The sequence below is a fragment of the Symphalangus syndactylus genome, chromosome 7, assembly GCF_028878055.3.
Source record: "Symphalangus syndactylus isolate Jambi chromosome 7, NHGRI_mSymSyn1-v2.1_pri, whole genome shotgun sequence".
NCBI lineage: Eukaryota > Metazoa > Chordata > Mammalia > Primates > Hylobatidae > Symphalangus > Symphalangus syndactylus.
Genome location: NC_072429.2, coordinates 61,628,521 through 61,645,994, shown reverse-complemented (window position 1 = coordinate 61,645,994; position 17,474 = coordinate 61,628,521). Strand labels below are relative to the sequence as shown.

General features: G+C 41.7%; 1 protein-coding gene across 4 annotated transcripts in view; it reads left to right on the top strand.

Moving 5' to 3' along the window:
- Positions 1-17,474, top strand: part of LYN (LYN proto-oncogene, Src family tyrosine kinase) — a 142,948-nt gene that overhangs the window by 41,636 nt on the left and 83,838 nt on the right. The gene's annotated exons all lie outside the window — the stretch shown is intronic.

Sequence of the window (17,474 nt, the reverse complement as noted above, 5' to 3'; positions counted from 1 at the left end):
AACAGGTCTAGAAAAAATTGTTTCTAACAGGTCTAGAAACGATTGTTAAGTAATAATAATGCATTTTGTCCATCACCACACATAAGTGATGTTGACCATAGCCCTCCCAGATTGAGTGGTGCCAGGTGCTCGGGGTTGTCTCAGTTGATCCTTACTATGGCCTTGTGGGGTAGGGGGCAGTGTCCTCATTGTCCGTATGAGTCACTGAGGCCGAGGGATTCAGGCTGAGTGTATGGCCACAGTTCTTTGGCAAACCCCACCACTGGGCCAGCCAACTACACAGGGATTCTGACTGGCTACTATTCTATTCACTGCCGGGTCCCTTCTGATGGGTGCCCATGATGGGCTGTGCAAAAGTGGTGGTGAGATTTCTCCACCTTCATGGAGGTGGCACCCAGGGGAGGTGGGCTTCAGCAGCAAGAATGGGCTGGGCGCAGTGGCTCACACCTGTAATCCCAGTGCTTTGGGAGTTCGAGGCAGGAGAATTGCATGAGCTCAGTTGTTCGAGACCATGGGAGACCCTGTCTCTACAAAAAAAAAAAAAAAAAAAAAGTGATAGTAGTCAGATATTCCCGACAGGCAGGGCTATTGAATGTTGGTATGTGTTACCAGGAGATAACACATTTTAAGCAGAAATAATAGGGGAGAAAGAAGATCTCAATGATTTCAAGAAAAGCAGAACTTGCTGGGCTTTCGGGGCTAATTAAAGGAAATAGGAAAAATGAACATGTTTGAGAATCTAAACCTAACAGTAGTTTATTGAAAAGAAGAGAAAGAGTGAAGAGGGAAATGAAGTTTTGATTTTTGCCTTTTTAGGAAATTGAGACATAATTTAGTGTTTGTACTTTAAGTTAGTGTAGAGTTTGAGAAGAATGAGGAACATAAATATGAATGCTCTGTTAATATAGTGCTTTTTGTAGAAATAATGGAATAGAATACGCTTCACTGCCGGGTCTGGAAACCCTCCCTCTGTCAGGGTGATTTAGAAATTGACTGATTTTACCATGGAGGGATGGGATGGGCCACAGGCTGGGGTTTGAAGAAAGAATCTATAATCCTTTTGGTCTTAACCATTAGGCAAATTTAGCTTCCTGGTCTCAGAAAGAAAAAACACACCCACAAAAAGAAAAACCCATGCCCGTGGGAACAAGTAACTTCCTCCTCCTGGGGCTGCTTGAAAACCCTAATCTTCCTCTCACCAGGCCAAGTCCCTTCCCTTCTCAGCGGGAGGCTGGCTGGGGCATCCAAAAAGCCACAACGGGCCCTGGGGAGGGAGAATGCACCCGTCTGGGTGAGCGGTTGAACGTGCATTGGCTGAGGTGTCAGGCTCGGGAAATGGCTCTCCAGGCAAAGACGCTGCTTGGAGGCGACTTTATAATTCTTTGTACCTGGGAAAGTGAAGGGTTGGGCGGGGGGGGTGGGGGTGGGGGCTTTGTCACGTGCCCCCACTCTTTGCTTCTTTGTCTGTCCTCCAACTTAACATGCCTTGAGGCTGAAAAACAGAATTCCTCATTTTTTACTCAGTGACAAAATCAGAGAAAAAAGTCAATGCCAATTGAAAAAGACATATCTGCAAACATAGAACTAATTTTTCTGCCAAATATGTGAGCGTGGGCTGTAAATATAGTAAAATAATTTAGCAGATTAATTGTGGGAAGGCCAGTGTGAGTTGGGGAAGAATCTGAAACCTGGACCACTAGAATTCCGGTAAAGTGAAGAGAGGGCTAGAATTGAGGTAGAGCTGGGGGACTTGGGGACGCATCAGACGTTATCTGGAGTGCTGTGAAAATTATACTGCTTTCTTTGTTAGCAGGATTCCCATTCATAAAACCTCTTTAGCAATTTTTGTTTAACAATTTTGTTTGTGCAGAATGTCACAGGAGCATTTCCTAAGTGTGATCATGTCACTATAACCTGGCTTTCCTTGTTTTGGAGGACGGGGGTGGATAATGGGAAGTAACGCATTGTTTACTTGCTCTGAGAGAGCATTTAACATATGCTATTTCATTTAATCCTCATGGTGACCCCTGATGGAGGACTATTATCTACCCTTCACAGATGACGAAAATGAAGTTTAATGAAGTAACTTGCTTATGTCTATGTCTATTAATAAATGGACGAACAAGGATAGACCCAATTTCCCCTCATTCCAAAGCCCTTTGCTACTTTACTTCAGGAAGTTTTTTTTTTTTGAGACAGCGTCTCACTCTGTTGCCCAGGCTGGAGGGCAGTGGCATAAATCTTGGCTCGCTGCAAGCTCTGCCCCTCCCCCACTGCCCTTCCCCACTCCCACACCGGGTTCCAGCGATTCTCCTGCCTCAGCCTCAGCTGGGATTATAGGCATGTGCCACCATGCCTGGCTAATTTTTGCATTTTTAGTAGATACAGGGTTTCACTATGTTGGCTAGGCTGGTCTTGCACTCCTGACCTCAGGTGATCTGCCCGCCTCAGCCTCCCAATGTGCTGGGATTACAGGTGTGAACCACCGCACCGTGCCAGCCAGGAAAATTTTTAAGTAAAAGATTTTCAGCCCACATTCTTTGAATGATCACAGATTCTCAGATAATGGGGGACATTTTGTTTGTTTTCATAGTCTAGATATGTCTGAAACTAAAACAGTTTTGGGAGTTAACATTTATTAATCATCTGTTATAAACCAAATATATTGTAGCTAATAATTAAAATATATTCTACTATGGAATTGCTGCTGACCACGAACTATGGAATAAGCCCGTGGAATTTCTAAATTCACTTTAATTCAACAAATGATGCTTTGTTGCTGACTTGGTAACCAGGTAGCCCACTGTGTATGTTTTATTGAAGCAAGTTGTCTACAAAGAAGCGGGATAGACAGTGTCTGTCCTCAAGGGGTTTACAGTCTATCGAGGAGAGAGCTATACACGTATTAACTGATAGACACCTCTAGAGTTACATAACAGACATAAAGTTGTACTATAAGAGATGTCCTGGGACTTGGGGCGAAATTCCAAATTGATTGTGGAGAGAAGAAATCTGAGGGGAGAAGGATGTGGGCTGCTGGAGACCAGGCAAGATGGGTTTTGAGTTACGTTTGGAAGACAGGTGAGATGTGCATAAATGGGTAGGAGTGCATGAGCCAAGATGAGAAGGCAGGTGATGCCACCGTGCCAATTAGGAGTCTAACATTTGGAGTAACGCTGGTGATGGTGAGGCAGGTTGAGGCCAGCCTGGGAGAGGCAGGGAGGGGCAGGTTGAATATTTCAGGCTTTGTCCTGTTGGCAGGAATGTTGATTGCAGTATTACAAATGATGGTATATTAGTAATAATAATGTTTAAAATTTATTGAGCATTTACTCCACTGGATACTCTTTATTCCACAGATATTTACAGAGCATTTACAAGTGCAGAACAATGTTTCTTGCACTGATAATACAAGGATGTGCAAAACTGACAGGAATGCCTGCTCTCATGGAGCTTACAGTAACAGAGGAGAGATGGACAGATGATAACATAGGTACATTCTTCTGTGGGTGCTGTAGGGAAGCATAAGGAAAGGAGTGGGTGGAGAATGAACGGATAAGGGAGATCACAGTTTTCTTTATTTTTATTTTTTCTTTTTATTTTTTCTTGAACTCTCAAGACTTCAAGACCAGCCTGACCAACATGGTGAAACCCCATTTCAACTAAAAATACAAAATTAGCCAGGAGTGGTGGCACACGCCTGTAATCCCAGCTATTGGGGGAGCTGAGGCAGGTGAATCACTTGAACCTGGCAGGCGGAGGCTGCAGTGAGTTGAGATTGTGCCACTGCACTCCAGCCTGGGCAAAAAGAGCGAAATTCCGTCTAAAAAAAAAAAGAATTTTGAATATGAAGTAACGCGAAAATAGAATTCATAAAGATGAGTGTAGCAAAACGGGAGGGTGCCAGCTGGGAGGCAACCTCAGCAACCTGGGATGGTTAGACATAGCAGGGGTGTTGTAGCAATTAATATTAGGTGGGTTTAGTAGAGAAAGGAGACCAATATAGGGAAAAGAAATCAAAACTCACTATCTGCTCCATGCCTTTCCTGAGCCTAGAATCCAAGTGCAATTATATTGCAAAACTGACAGGGCTTGAGGGAGGGAGGGTGGACCTAATGAGTAAAATGTTACGCGAAAGTGACAAGATGACTGAGGGTTTGAGCCCCGGGTGACTGGGATGGTGAGAAAAAATAATTTTCGATAAGGAAGATGGAAATTCAATAGAATTGTCTATCATACTATTTAAGTAATTTAAAAATTTTTTGAAACGAATTGGGGGTGGCCTCTAAGGTACTGATCCTTTCCAAGAGTCAGTAGTTTCTCCTAATGGCAGTGTGGGCAATGTGAGAGATAAAGCCGGTCGGTCCCGGTGCCAGGAGAACTGCTTCCCCTTCCCAGCACATCTGCTCAGTTTCTGCCTCTCTGTCAAGCTACACCTGCTCTGTCCTAACCTGCCATCCACTGCTTCCCACTTCCAAAAATTACTTGCTCACAGATTCCCAAATATGCTTGCTTCACAGCATTCTGAGTGTCTATAATTTTTTCAAGGCAACCTGAGAGCAGAAGAAATACAGGAGAGTTTCAGTTAATGAATATTTAGGTCAAACAACTTTTTTTTTTTGAGACAGGGTCTTGCTCTGTCCCCCCAGGCTGGAGTCAGTGGCACAATCTCAGCTCACTGCAACCTCCGCCTCCTGGGTTCAAGCGATTCCCCTGCCTCGGCCTCCTGAGTAGCTGGGATTACAGGTGCCTGCTGCCATACCCACCTGATTTTTGTATTTTTAGTAGAGACGAGGTTTCACCATGTTGGCCAGGCTGGTCTCAAACTCCTGACCTCAAGTGATTTACCCGCCTTGGCCTCCCAATTGTTGGGATTAGAGGCGTGAGCCACCACCCCTGGCCAAGATCAAACAACTTAATAAATGTTTGTTATAATGACTTAGTGCCATTTGAAAAAAAAAAATACACATACATTGAAAGAAAAAATGTTTTTATATTATTCTTAAATGACCACAGTTATTCTCAAATGGGATGTGTACACCCTGCCGCACAACTTCTCCAACCTTAGAATCATATTGGACACCCACATTCTCACTTTCTGGTGGTACTTGTTTTTTCTTTTTCTTTTTTTTTTTTATTATAGCAACCACAGAAAACCCAGTTTTACAAATATATGATGCTGCTAAAAGGAAGATATAGCATGATCTGATGTTGAAACATTAGAGTGAGTAGCTCTCACGATGTGTGAGAGATGTCATCGTGTTTCCCTTGAAAATTTGAAATATCCCAGGGCACCCCTGTGACTTCACCATGGCACCCTGGAGGGCCTCAAAACACAGTTTGGGAATCATGGTACAGGCCTGTTCTATACCATCTCTTTTCCTTCTCCTCAATTTTATGGCACTTCTTGGCATCCTTATTTTTTTTTTTCTTTTTTTGAGATGGAGTCTCGCTCTATGATCCAGGCTGGAGTGCAATGGCGTGATCTTGACTCACTGCAACCTCCACCTCCTGGGTTCAAGCAATTCTCTTGCTTCAGCCTCCCTGGTAGCTGGGATTACAGGCGTCCACCCACCATGCCCGGCTAATTTTTGTATTTTTAGTAGAAACAGGGTTTCACCATGTTGGCCAGGCTGGTCTTGAACTCCTGACCTCACGTAATCCACCTGCCTTGGCCTCCCAAAGTGCTGAGATTACACGCATGAGCCACCGCGCCCAGCTGCATCCTCATTTTTAAGAAAATAACTGTATCCAGCCATGACCTTCCATTTCTTCTTTTTCACCTTTAAACTCCTAGAGTGAGTTTACAGTGACTCTCCAGTTCACTTCTAGTATCATATACTGCAGATATGTCACTTGGTAAGTCACTGCTTTGGCTTCAAGCTTAGTCCAAAGAATGGTTTCCTTTTTGTTTGTTTGTTTTGAGACGAGTCTCTCTGTCGCCCAGGCTGCAGTGCAGTGGTGCGATCGTGGCTCACTGCCGCCTCCGCCTCCCAAGTTCAAGCGATTTTCCTGCCTCAGCCTCCCAAGTAGCTGGGATGACAGGCACCCACCACCACACTTGTCTAACTTTTGTATTTTTATTAGAGACGGGATTTCACCATGTTGGCCAAGCTGGGGTGATCCGCTTGCTTCAGCCTCCCAAAGTGTTGGGATTACAGGCGTGAGCCACCGCGCCCGGCCTCCTTTTTTTGTTTGTTTTGAGACAGGTTCTTACTCTGTTGCCCAGGCTGGAGTGCAGTGGCGCAATCACCGTTCACTGCAGCCTCAAACTCCTGGGCTGAGGCAATCCTCCCACCTCAGCCTCTGGAGTAGCTGGGACCACAGGTGTACACCACCATGCCTGGCTAATTTTTAAATTTTCTTTTGTAGAGACGAGTCTCATTATGTTGCCCAGGCTGGTCTCGTACTCCTGGGCTCAAGCAGTCCTCCCGCCTCACCTCTGAAAGTGCTGGGATTACAGGTCCAAGCCACTGCGTTCCGCCAGAATGTTTTCCAATTCTCATTCCACCATATTTCTTTTGCGTTTAAAATCCTTGGCTAGGTTCAAATTATTGCCTGGCTTTTGACCTTCATACTTTACCACAAGCTCATGAATATGCCAATCCTTAAAGGAGAAGGGCTTTCTATGTCTTTGTCTTCTGTGAACCCATTTAAACTCCACCAAAGCCATGCAGGAATGGGTGTTATTATTACCTTTTTCATGGATGAGGAAGCAGGCCGCCCGTAACACCAAGGCATCAGAATGGAACGGAAATACCACCTAGAGGTGCTGCCTGTCCACAGTTATAGCCAGGTTCCTGAGGACACCCTGGACGCTGGTGACTGGTATAAATAAGTGTCTTGCTGTGTTTGATTTTTAATTTTTACAAGTATATTTTTATAAAAGTAAATCATTATAGCTCATTGTGGACACTTTAGCAATGAAGAAAAAGAAAAACCAACTCACCACAGAAGCATAAAAATGTTTGTGTAAAAATTTTTGATTCAGTTTAATTTGATTTTATTATTGCTTCCAAACATTTTTATTATGTAATCATAATGTATATAAAACTTTTATCTTGTTTTAAAAAAATTCAATTATAAGCATTTTTTATTTAATTACACTATTCTTTTAGCCATCCTTAAGAAATTTTTATCACTTTCAAGGTGATTCTTGCACATAATTTAAAAACCAAATAACTACAAAGCTTTAACATAAAACAGCAGATTCCTGCCCTACCTTCCTGAAGCCCCTCCCACGTAGATTTACTCCCCAGATCCAACCACTTTCTTATCTTTGACTCAATGGCTCTATTATATCCACTGAATGGCATCATGCAGTTTGTGTACCTGCTGCCCATCCTGTGTTTACCTAATTGAGTTATTGAATGATTGAGAGCAATGGTTCTGCAGGATTACTAAATGCTGATAAAGGCCTGTTCACTATGCATGTATAGATGTGTAAGTTCAGAGCTACATTATCAGATGTACTTTGCCTTGCCATTTTTATAAGCCTAATTTAACTGTGCATTTCATTTATCATAAATGGCTATGGGCGTATTAAGAGTAATGACTTTATTATTAAACATTAATAGATCTCCCAGCTCTTATCAGTTATTTTCTGAACCTAAAATTGAAGAAGTTTGGGAATTAAGCCAAGAAGATCTAATGAAATTCTATTGTATTTTAAATCATAATTATTAAGACACAGCATGTAATGGCCTGCACTTGATAATTGTAAAGACTATCGGGTGTTAAGAAGCACATTAAGTGGATACATGCAACTTCTTGTAGAAATATTTTCAGGCAGCCCTCTTTTTAAAAATGGGGGATCCCTTTTCAGAAATACGGATTCCCAAGTGTGTGGACTGGTGTCTGTGCTGCCACAATATACTTTTAAAAAAATTAATAGACTTTATTTTTTAGAGCAGTTTTACATTTGTCTGTTTTTTACTGCTCCTTGTGGAGCCCGGCTAACTCCTAGGCAGTGCGCCCAGAGTTGCAGTTTTAAATTTAGATAAATTAGGCAGAAAATACAGATAATTGCCATCTAGCCACCACTGACTTCCTACCCTCAACCAGCTTATTATTAACATATAATTAACTCCTATAATGAACATGTTACATTAGTGTGGTACATTTGTTATCACTGATAAGCCAATGTTGATACATTAATTAAAATCTACAGTTTTCATTAGGATTCACTCTTGGTGTAGTACATTTCATGGATTTTGACAAGTGTATAATGACATGTATTCACCATTACAGTCATATAGAATAGTTTCACTGCCTTAAAAATCCCCCATTCTTCACATGTTTATTCCTCTGTTCCCGAAACCTCTGGCAACCACTGATCTTTTTAGTGTCTCCATAGTTTTACCTTTTCCAGAGTGTCATAGTTGGAATCGCACAGTATGTAGCCTTTTCAGATTGGCTTCTTTCACTTAGTAATATGCATTTAAGGTTCCTCTATGTCCTTTCATGGTTGATAGCTTATTTCTTTTAAGCACTGAATAGTGTTCTGTTGTCTGGATATAAAATGGATAAATATTTTATTTATCCATTCACCTAATGAAGGTCATCTCAGTAGCTTCCAAGTTTTGTCAATTAGGAATAAAGCTGCTGGCCAGGTGTGGTGGCTCACGTCTGTAATCCCAGCACTTTGGGAGGCCGAGGCAGGCGGATCACTTGCAGTCAGGAGTTCGAGACCAGCCTGGCCAACATGGTGAAACCCTGTCTCTATTAAAAATACAAATATTGGCTGTGTGTGGTGGCGGGTGCCTGTAATGCCCAGCTACTAGGGAGGCTGAGGCAGGATAATTTTTTGAACCTGGGAGGCAGAGGTTACAGTGAGCCAAGATCACACCACTGTACCCCTGCCTGGGTGACAGAGTGAGACTCTGTCCCAAGGGGGAAAAAAAAAGAAATAAAGCTGCTATAAACATCTATGTGCAGGTTTTTTGTGTACATACGTTTTCAACTCACTTGGGTAAAAATCAAGGGGCACAGTTGTTGGATCATATGGTAAGAGTATTGTTTAGTTTTATAAGAAACTGCAAGACTGTCTTCCAGAATGGTTGGGTCATTTTACATTCCCCAGCAATGAATTGGAGTATCTGTTGCTCTACATCTTTGCCAGCATTTGGTGTAGTCAGTGTTTTAGATTTTTCCTGTTTAATAGGTATATGGTGGTAGAGTATATCTCATTGTTGCTTGGTTTGTTTGTTTTGTTTGAGACAGAATCTCGCTCTGTTGCCCAGGCTGGAGAGCAATGGTGCAATCTCAGCTCACTGCAACCTCCACCTCCTGAGTTCAAGTGATTCTCATGCCTCACCCTCCGGAGTAGCTGGGACTATAGGCATGCGCCACCACGCCTGGCTAGTTTTTGTATTTTTAGTAGAGACGGGGTTTCACCATGTTGGCCAGGCTGGTCTCCAACTCCTGACCTCAGGTGATCCGCCAACCTTGGCCTCCCAAAGTGCTGGGATTACAGGCGTGAGCCACCACGCCGGGCCTATTGTTGCTTTAATTTGCAATTCCCAGGTGACATATGATATGGAGCATCTTTTCATGTACTTATTTGCCATCTGTAGATCTTCTCTGGTGAGGTGTCTATTCAGATCTGTTGCCCATTTTAAAAATCAGGTTGTTTTCTTATTATTGATTTTAAGAGTTCTTTGTCTATTTCAGATACCATTCCTTTGTTAGATATATATTTTGCAAAGATTTTCTTTTAATCTGTGGCTTGTCTTTTTATTTTCTTAAGAAAGTGTCTTTCACAGAGCAGAAGTTCTGGATTTTAATGAAGTTCAATTTATAATTTTTCTTTCATGGATCATTTTTTCTTTCATGATCATGGATCATTTTGGTGTTGTATGTAAAATGTCATCACCAAACCCAATGTCATCTAGCTTTTCTCCCATGTTATCTCCTAGGAGTTTTATGGCTTTGTGTTTTTCCTTTAGGTCTATGATTCATTTTGAGTTGATTTTTATAAAAGATGTAAGATCTGTGTCTAGATTATTTATTTACATACTTATTTATTTACTTACATGTGAATATACAGTTGTTCCAGTACCACTTATTGAAAAAAATATTCTTTCAGTGTTGAATTGTCGTTGCTCTTTTTGAAATCAGTTGACTATATTTGTGTGGTTCTATTTCTGGGCTGTTTATTCTATTCATACATACTGAGTCTTTTTGTTACTTTCAGTGAAGATAAAATCTATTAGTAGCTAATCTTGGTTTGACTTTGACTCTTAGTTTCCTCATGAGAAGTGGGGATCTGTAGAATAGATCATTCTTACTGTTTCTTCCATCTTTATCGCGTGAGATTAGTTTGTGTCTAAGAATACAGTTGGGATGATGCTTTTCTCATAGAAAGTCTCTGGGTCTATTCCAACAGATACCAGATTTGTGTATGTGTCTTTGTGTCTATCTGTGTGTGTACAGGCATAGTGGCAGACATCTCTTTAGGCATGATTTCTGGTTATGTCCTTTACATTTTATAACAGGATATTAAACTTATCATTCACAAATAAGTAAGAAGGCATATCATTTTGCCCCAATCTGTAACAGAAAATATCAATAATTGAGTTATTACCAGCAATTAAAACATCAGATTTCCTGGCGTAAAGCTTTCATAAGGGGACATTTGGCAATGTTTGGAGACATTTTTGGTTGTCCCAGCTGGTAGCTGGGAGGCCTGGAGAGGTGCTACTGGCATCCAGTGGGTAGAGGCCAAGGATGCTGCTAAGTATCCTACAATACACAGAACACCCCCCTAGAACAAATAATTTTCTGGCTTGAAATGTCAGTAGTGCTGAGGTTGAGAAATCCTGTTGGAGAGAAGCAGATTTATTTATGTCCATGGGTATGTTTCCCTCTTTGCCTTGTCCTCTAGATTGGGCATCCCCAACCCCTGGGCCTTGGACTGGTACTGGTCTGTGGCCAGTTAGGAACTGGGCCACACAGCAGGAGGTGAACAGTTGAGCAAGCGTTACTCCCTTAGCTCTGCCTCCTGTCAGATCAGTGCCGTAGTAGATTCTCACGGGGCGCGAACCCCATTGTGAACTGCACATGCGAGGGATCTAGGTTGTGTGCTCCTTGTGAAACAGTTTCATCCCGAAACCACCGCCCCCCCCAACCCCACTCTGTGGAAAAATTGCCTTCCATGAAACTGGTCGCTGGTGCTAAAAAGGTTGGGGACCGCTGCTCTAGCTAACCCAGACTCCTGATGATTTGCCATCTATAGCTAATAAGCAGCAGAAGCTTATGGTGTGATACAACATTTCACTTCTTTTACGTGTCTTGAGCTGAGTTTCAGTTTTTTGTAACTTCATAATAATTTCTATTATGTTACATGCATTTAGATAAGCTGACAACTCTTAAAGTGAGACATAAATACCCTATTATGTGTATTTCTGAATATGGATGCCTGGATTGTTGATCATAAAAATCTGAATCTGGAAACAAAGTTGATGTTTAATAACTCTCCTTGGTTGGTTGGATATACATAATTCAGACTCTGCTTTGAATGTCCCCTTCTGGTCCTTTAAATGATCTATTTCCCTACCTTACATAAGTTTCCATGAGCTCATCTTGTTTTCATAGTGTTCCCTTTTATTGTTAAGAGAAACAAAACCAAAAAAACCCACTTCTTTCAGCAATGCCCTGTTGTCTTCCTCTGTGTGAAATTGCTCAACTAAGAGTTATGCAAATGGGGATGCGGCACGTGGTGGAGGTTTCTTGCGGCATGTTGATGGGGGACCAAGACCTGGTCTTGCCTCTTCCTCCTCCCCCTGCTGGCTTCATTCCGGTCATACCACCTCCTGCTGTGGCCCTCAGCTCATCCCAGGACCTTGGCAGGGTCTGTTTCTTTTACCTCACACTGTAGCCCCAAACTCTTAGGCTCCAGTAATCCTCCCAGCTTGGCCTCCAGTGCACTGGGATTAGAGGTGTGAGCCCCCATGCACGGCCACTCTCTAAGTTCTTTACCCCCACAGACAATTAGAGTTTGGAGGACATTAGGCCATGGGTTCAGATTATCTTATTTGGCTTCAAAATTTTAAAAACTTTTTTATTTTTCTGTTATATACATAAATGTGTGTGTATATATATAACTAACATATATATAACTTGTATATGTTACTTTTTATATATAAAATATATTTTTAAATAAAATGTATTATATTTTTAAATATATTATATATAACTTGTACATAGCATATATTATATGTAATATATCCTATACATAACCTGTATGTTGTACATAGATATGTATATTGTTTACCTATTGTACTACATGTACATATATAACTTGTCTATATATTATGTATTATAATAAAATACATTGTATACTTGTATACACAATTTGTACACCATGGAAAACATTTTTAAAATTTTAGACTAAGGGGAACTGAGCATAAAACCTAAGGGCCTCCAAACTGATTTTATACATATATAAAATTTTATATATCTGTATATAAAATATACCTTTTAAATAAGGTATATATGATGGGAAAATTAAAAACTTGCAAGGGCAAAACCAAAAATAACTGTAGATGAGCATTGTGGTAGTTTAGCATATTTCTTTTCAGACTTTTTTTCTATTCCTTTGTACCTTTTCCCCTCACAAAATGATATCATGCTATATATACTGTTTTTACATTTTTTCACTTAAAGATATTGTGAATATCTTTTTATGTCAATAAATATATACGTGTTATAATTTAATGGTCACATAGTATTCTTTCATGTTGAGGTATCATGTTCTAGATCAATTTTCCAAAAGCCAGTTACCAGAAGGGCAATTTGATGATTTCTCAAATGTTACACCATACCAGAAGACTTGTTTCTTTTAACTACTTGATTATTATTTTTATTTAAAAAACTTTATGCATTTTTAATATGCTTCTGCTAGTTCTTCAAATGACATGTCAACATTGTTTCTGCAATTAGAAAAAATAAAATTTAAATTTATAAGCCTCAAAAAGAAATTGTGACCAAAGCATTTCCAACACATATGACATGCTTAAACTTTAGTTTCTGAGAAGGTGAAATTAGGATGTGTTAATCTGGTAGCTGTTTGCAAAACCATTTGAGATTAAAGGATAGAACCATCCTGAAATAAGGGAGGGAAGTGTTCCTGTGCTGGTCTGTGCATAGGGATGCCAGAAAGAAGCAGAAGACTAGAGTCTCGAATGTAATAAAAGATGACATTAAAGTTGAAGAATTTTTTAAAAATTAAAATCCTAAAAATGTAAGGAGAAGTAAAGCAAGAAGTGAATTAGGAAACTACAGAAACAAGCATATCTCACATTAAACTTAAGCTACTCATTACTAGTAACAGATTAATATAGTTCTAAGTAGACTCAATAATCCTCAGCTTTTTAAAAAACAGAGCATTCGTCAAAATATTTTAAAACAATTTTTTATATATATATATTATATATATATATATGTATATATTTTTTAGACGGAGTCTCACTCTTTTGCCCATCCTGGAGTGCAGTGGTGCTATCTTGGCTCACAGCAACCTCCGCCTCCCAAGTTCAAGCGATTCTCCTGCCTCAGCTCCCAAGTAGCTGGGATCACAAACATGCACCACCACGCCTGGCTAATTTTTGTATTTTTAGTAGAGACAGGGTTTCGCCATGTTGGCCAGGCTGGTCTCAACTCCTAACCTCAGGTGATCCTCCTGCCCGGGCCTCCCAAAGTGCTGGAATTACAGGCATGAGCCACCACACCAGGCCTAAAACAATTATATTTGATAAGAATTATTACACTTGCATTTATATACCAGGCAATACTACACAGCCATAAAAAAGAATGAAATCATGTCCTGGGCAGCAACATGGATGCAGCTGGAAGCCATTATCCTAAGTGAATTAATGCAGGAACAGAAAACCAAATTGCAGGCTCTCACTTAAGAATGGGAGCTAGGCATTGAGTACATATGGATGTAAAGATAGGAGCAATAGACACGGGAGACTACTAAAAAGTGGGGGAGGGAGAAGGGGACACATTCACCAAAAAACTACTGGGTACTGTGCTCACTACCTGGATGGTGGGATCATCTGTACACCAAACCTCAGCATCTTGCAATATACCCATGTAACAAACCTGCACATGTACTCCTGAACCTAAAATAAAAGTTGAAATTATTTTTAAAGACAGAATTACTATACTCTTAAGCTATGAAAGCACCACAACTAATACAAACTGTTATAAACTTAAGCTGTTAAAACTATCCCATCTACTATGACATTACGTAAATCTGAAATAATTAAAAGGTACAAATTTTGGTGAACTGATCATCTGGTAAGTTGAAGACCCTCACAGAACTGGCTTTGGTGATGTGAATTTTGAGAGCTGATCTGCATTTATTTAACTAGTGACCTATAATTTGGCAAACAAGCCTATTTCTATGTGGTATTCCAAACAGTCCCGCAATAAGTATTCTCTTGTATAGAGATTTGTGTAGCCCCCAGTTATTTTCTTATAAGTAATTTATTCCAAGAAGTGGTCATGTTGGGTTAAGAAGTGTGTACATTCTAAAGGACTTTAATATGTACTGTCAAGTTAAAGATTGTATCACTTATCCTCTCATGCCAAGCCCAGTGATTTCATTTTATGGTGAGGCAATTACAGTCCAGAGAAAAGAGTGGTTTTGTCAATAATTACAGGGCTGTCAAGGCTGGACTCCACAGACAGGCTTCCTGAATTCACCACTGTCTCATTATCCTCTCTGCACTCCCTTCCAGGCAGAGCCACATTTCCCTTTCAGTTTCTCTGCTCTAGATGCCAATCTTCCAGGTATTTGACCCTCATATACCTCTTTAATTGTCTTGCAATTCTTTTTCTGGAAACATTCTAGTAAATGCAGTGATTAAAACTGTACCCAGTGCTGCTGCCCCTTCACATTGTGGATAACTACATGACCCCTAGGTCTACCTACGGCTGTGCTTATGTCTTGTGGCAAATAATAAAGAAGGAGCTTCGGCCAGGTGCAGTGGCTCACACCTGTAATCCCAGCACTTTGGGAGGCCAAGGTGGGCAGATCACAAGGTCAGTTCGAGACCAGCCTGGCCAATATGGTGAAACCCTGTCTTTACTAAAAGTACAAAAATTAGCCAGGCATGGTGGCGGGCACTTGTAGTCCCAGCTACCCAGGAGGCCGAGGCAGGAGAATCGCTTGAACCCAGGAGGTGGAGGTTGCAGTGAGCCGAGATTGCGCCATTGCACTCCAGCCTGGGCGACAGAGTGAGATCCGTCTCAAAAAAAAACAAAACAAAACAAGGAGCTTCAAATCAGGTAAACACAGCAAACAGAAGATAAAAAGAAGTTGGCAAACAGCTTAAGTTTGCCAACAGGGTTTAAATCTTTTCAAATGTAGTCTGTCTTCCATCATGACTGTTTCTTCTTACCCACTACTCCTTTCCAATCTGGTGTTTAGGTAGGTACAGGTTGCTGCTGTGCTATTTGGTAGAAAGAAGCTGTAGGTTCTCTCCATATTCTGTGTATGCTGTTCACCGGCCCGCTAAGATTTGACTGGGCACTGCTGATTCGAGGGATGTTAAATGGACACCCACAGTGCAAGTGCATGCAACCGGGAGACTTGTGGATCCCCTGGAAACCTTGACAAGCAGAATGAGGGGAGCCCTGAGACAGCATCCGGCTGTTTTGTCTTGACACCCCTTTCCTCAGTGCTCAGCCCTGCATGAGACATGAAGAGAAGAGAAGAGCCAACTCCTTCAGACCCAGAGACATCCCTCCTGTGTTGAGGGAGGTGCACCCTGTAACTAGCTAGCTAGTCTTAAACCCACTTCCCACCTGACCCCCCCTTCCCAATTGACCCTTAATAGTCAAAGTGGATGGAGGCTGGCAGGCACCTTGGACACAGGTTCTATCCCAGTCTTTACTCTTTCCAACACTCCTTCAGACACCTCTTTCTCACTTCTCCTAAATCATATCCTCCTCCCTTCTAGGGGAAGATGACATTAAGGTTGAGCCTGATGGCTCACCTAAGTTACAGACAGGAGCTGACACCTACCCATCAAAGCAGCTCTGTGGTGGAGGTGATGCCCACACTATGGATGCAAGCAGCTCCAAGGGCCATGGTCATAGCCTAGAGGTGACGCCTACACCATGGAGGCAGCTCTGTGATCTGAGGGATTCCCGGCACCAAAACAACATTGCCTTAATTGCCCCCAAACACTGTTCCTATTACACATGACATTTAAACCTTAGGGAGTTATGTTCATAATGTTAGGTTGCCTAAAGAAAAAAAAACAAAAGCAAACCGAAAAAGCCTTAAGTAGGGCCTTACTTTGCAGGCTGGTCAGATAGAGAAAGCCGTGCTATGGAGCTTGGCCAGCCCGGGTTACCCACTCACCAACTGTGCCCACCCTGGCTGCTGGGAGATTTTATTGAGGAAAAATATTGGAGAATGTTTGAAAATAATGACCATGGTGTGTAAGGCAAAAAATATTAGTTGTTTAAATAAAGACAGTCTGGCTAGGTCCTTTTCAGTTCTCTCTCTTTTAAAAGTGATTTAAGTGCCGGGCGCAGTGGCTCCCAGCACTTTGGGAGGCCGAGGCGGGCGGATCACCTGAGGTCAGGAGTTGGAGACCAGCCTGGCCAACATGGTGAAACCCTGTCTCTACTAAAAAATACAAAAATTAGCCAGGCATGATGGCAGACGCCTGTAGTCCTCACTACTTGCTACTCAGGAGACTGAGGCAGGAGAATCGCTTGAACCCAGGAGGCGGAGGTTGCAGTGAGCCAAGATCGCGCCACTGCACTCCAGCCTGGGCAACAGAGGGTGACTCCATCCTAAAAAAAAATGGAATTTGACAAAATTGATGCAAGACTGAACTGCTTGAGTTGGGAATTAATGGGGTTGGTGGTGGAGCTTAGTGTTAGTGCCCTCTCCAAGTCTCTCCAATGCTGCTGAAGCTGCCAACCAGGCTATTGTGTCCCCATATCACTTTGATAAGCAGTTTGGAGAAAGCGTTCAACTCTTCTGAGGACTTTGTTTCTCTAATCTGAGTCTCCTTTCCGAAAGTAAAGTAAGAAGGACAATTAAAGGGTATCTGAAGGTTTCTGCGTTGGTGGGCAAAGTAAATCTCTTGAGTTATAGAACTGATACTGGAATGCAAGTGTGTAGGGGGCATACTTTTCGGGACGAATTCCTATAAATGATGCTTGAACCAGGCTTGGACCTAATTTGAAACTCAAGATCACTTTTGTTTCAGATAGACACCATCCACCTCTATTTCCCCAGGCTTCCTTTCTCTTCCTTGTGTCTTTCTAAGCTCTCTAATTCAGAAAACTCTTTGAGTTGGAGCTTCCTCCACAGAGAGGCAGTAAGACCTTGCATCAGTAAAGAAGTGCAGCTTTTAGGCTGGGCGCGGTGGCTCATGCCTGTAATCCCAGCACTTTGGGAGGCTCACGCGGGAGGATCACCTGAGGTCAGGAATTTGAGACCA